Raw genomic sequence first — 2,442 nt, forward strand, 5'->3', positions numbered from 1 at the left:
AAGCACCAAAAGTTTTTTCGTAACCCGAAAAAACATTCGTAACCCGGAACAATAATTCCCTATGGGATTTTTTTGTATCCCGAAAATTTCGTAACCTGGGTATTTCGTATCCCGAGGTACCACTGTACACAGCACACTTTGTGTTTCATTAGGAACCAGCTGCACCAAAGCTGTATAGGAGGAACAAACTGCTTTATCCTCAAGTAAATTATCACTAGATCCAACTAGACTCAATGGGTCAAAAGGGGAGAGAATCACATACAGTGGTGCCTCGGGTTACAAAAATAATTCGTTCCGCGGCCGCTTTCGTAACCCGAAAAGCCTTCGTAAGCCGAATTGCCATAGGCGCTAATGGGGAAAAGCCGCGATTCCGTGTAAAATAGCGCCGAAAAGCACCAAAAGTTTTTTCGTAACCCGAAAAAACATTCGTAACCCGGAACAATAATTCCCTATGGGATTTTTTCATATCCCGAAAATTTCGTAACCTGGGTATTTCGTATCCCGAGGTACCACTGTATTGTAATACATTCTACATGGAGTTGCCCTTGAAGAAGACTCAGAAGCTGCAACTAATGCAAAATGCATCAGCTTGACTGCTGACTGGAATATCACACAGAAAGCATGTTTTACAAGAATTGCACTGGCTACCAATACATTCTGAATTGAAGGTACTTATGATGACATGTAAAGCTCTAAACATCTTGGACCTCAATACCTGAGGGAGTGTGTCTCTCCATACATGCCTGCCCAAGGAATAAGACTGCTGGGGAGATTATTCCTCTGTGTCCCACCAGGAAAGTCAATACATTTGTTTGGGACATGGAAGAAGGCTTTCACAGCCATGGCATCCCCAATGTGGAATGTTTTCCCCCCTGGAGGCCTGACTGGTGTCAACACTCATGTCATTTAGGCACCACATTAAAAGTTGTGGTTCACCAAAGCCTTTGAGTCTCATTAATTCTGTTCTAACTCTAAATTGTTAAACACTTTTAACAGTGTATGACACTGGCACTTAGCAAATGCATTTGGGTGGGTTGAGCACTTGAATGAAAGTCTGACACTGGAATCCTACACTGCCTGTTCTGAAGGGTAAGTCACATGGATATGAATAGGACTTTCTCCCACGTAAATGCATAGAGGATTTCAGCCTAAATATTGATTGTAAAAAAACCTTCACTGGGATTCTCTGTCACAAAATATGATACTTACAGCTATACCATAAGGGGCTAAGTGCAAATTCCAAACAAAAGAAAACTGTAATTGATAGGTTTCCATTTGTATGAAATTGCCATATGCCATCTTCTGAATTTTTAATGCTCTGTCCCTATTTATTTTAGTGGCTTAATGCAATTCTACAGACTCATCCCTGGGTGTAGGTCCCACCGAATTCAGTGGGGCTTCCTTCTGAGTTGACATTCATAGGATTGCATTGCATCTGTTATAGCCTTCCCTTCAGGAAACACCAGGAATATACATTTTGTATGTGTATCAATGATTTTTCAACAAAATTATACAATTTCAGGTTTCCAAAAAAAGGTAGGACTTATTCACATGGAGCTGATCACCTAAGAAGTAAGGAAAATATTATCCTCTGGGCAAAAATAAAAAGCAAAACACCAGCTGTACTTAAAAAAAGGCAGCCTGAAGGAAAATAAAACCAACACCTTACTCATTTTCAACAGCTATTCATAATGCTCTGGGCTCACAGCAACATCTGTCATCTATCCAATATGTCTCTGCAGAAGCACAGCGGACAGCTCTCTAGCCACATTGCCTTGCACAACACCTTTGACGGTAAGACTGCTGTGCAAGATGTATTTGGGGATATTATGCAAGGGCCTTGTGTTTAATCTTTCCTCACAGCCTGCCTGATAAGAGAAAGATCAGGACATGCAGAGGTCACTTGTTTCTTGTAGCACATGCTCTCCGTAATCTCCCTTTCCAGTATTTCAGCACCAAATTTATTTCTAATAAGCACATGAGAGAAATTTGTGACATTAGGCATTTTTAAAGTGTTTCTCAAATACACTCTTTACCTTCTTAAAATCAGATTAGCTTTAAGAGGCTCAGTCCTCCTGCTGTGCTCTTTGTGAAAAAGACTCATTTCTATGGTGCAAAATTACAAGCTTCTCAGGGCATTAAGCGTTTTCTGCTATTCATACCATGAGGACTGTAGCCACATAGCATTTAAGCACCTAGGAAACCATACTGAAGAGCTTGTGTATGTGCTATGTATTAAATTAACAGCATACTTTCCACTGCATTTTAAGAGCAAACATTCTGACTCACTGTCTTAAAATGTTCCCTTGAGCCTTTGCTTCTTTAGTGCATAGCTTTTACAGACACTTTTGTGTGTTAATAATCTATACAAAGGAACCCGCTCCCTAATGACAGGTTTGAATGTTCCAAGTATGATATGCAGACATATTACTTGAAAATCTT

The 2,442-nt window shown here is 40.2% G+C and overlaps 1 long non-coding RNA gene across 1 annotated transcript in view; it reads right to left on the bottom strand.

Moving 5' to 3' along the window:
- The window catches only part of LOC121921014, an 11,575-nt gene extending 9,791 nt beyond the window's left edge, over positions 1-1,784 (bottom strand). Inside the window, exon 1 of the long non-coding RNA XR_006101820.1 lies at positions 1,670-1,784. This is a non-coding gene — a long non-coding RNA (uncharacterized LOC121921014). The remainder of the gene's footprint in view (positions 1-1,669) is intronic.
- Between the last annotated feature and the right edge of the window lie 658 nt (positions 1,785-2,442).

The sequence above is a fragment of the Sceloporus undulatus genome, chromosome 2 (assembly GCF_019175285.1).
Source record: "Sceloporus undulatus isolate JIND9_A2432 ecotype Alabama chromosome 2, SceUnd_v1.1, whole genome shotgun sequence".
Classification (NCBI taxonomy): Eukaryota; Metazoa; Chordata; class Lepidosauria; order Squamata; family Phrynosomatidae; genus Sceloporus; species Sceloporus undulatus.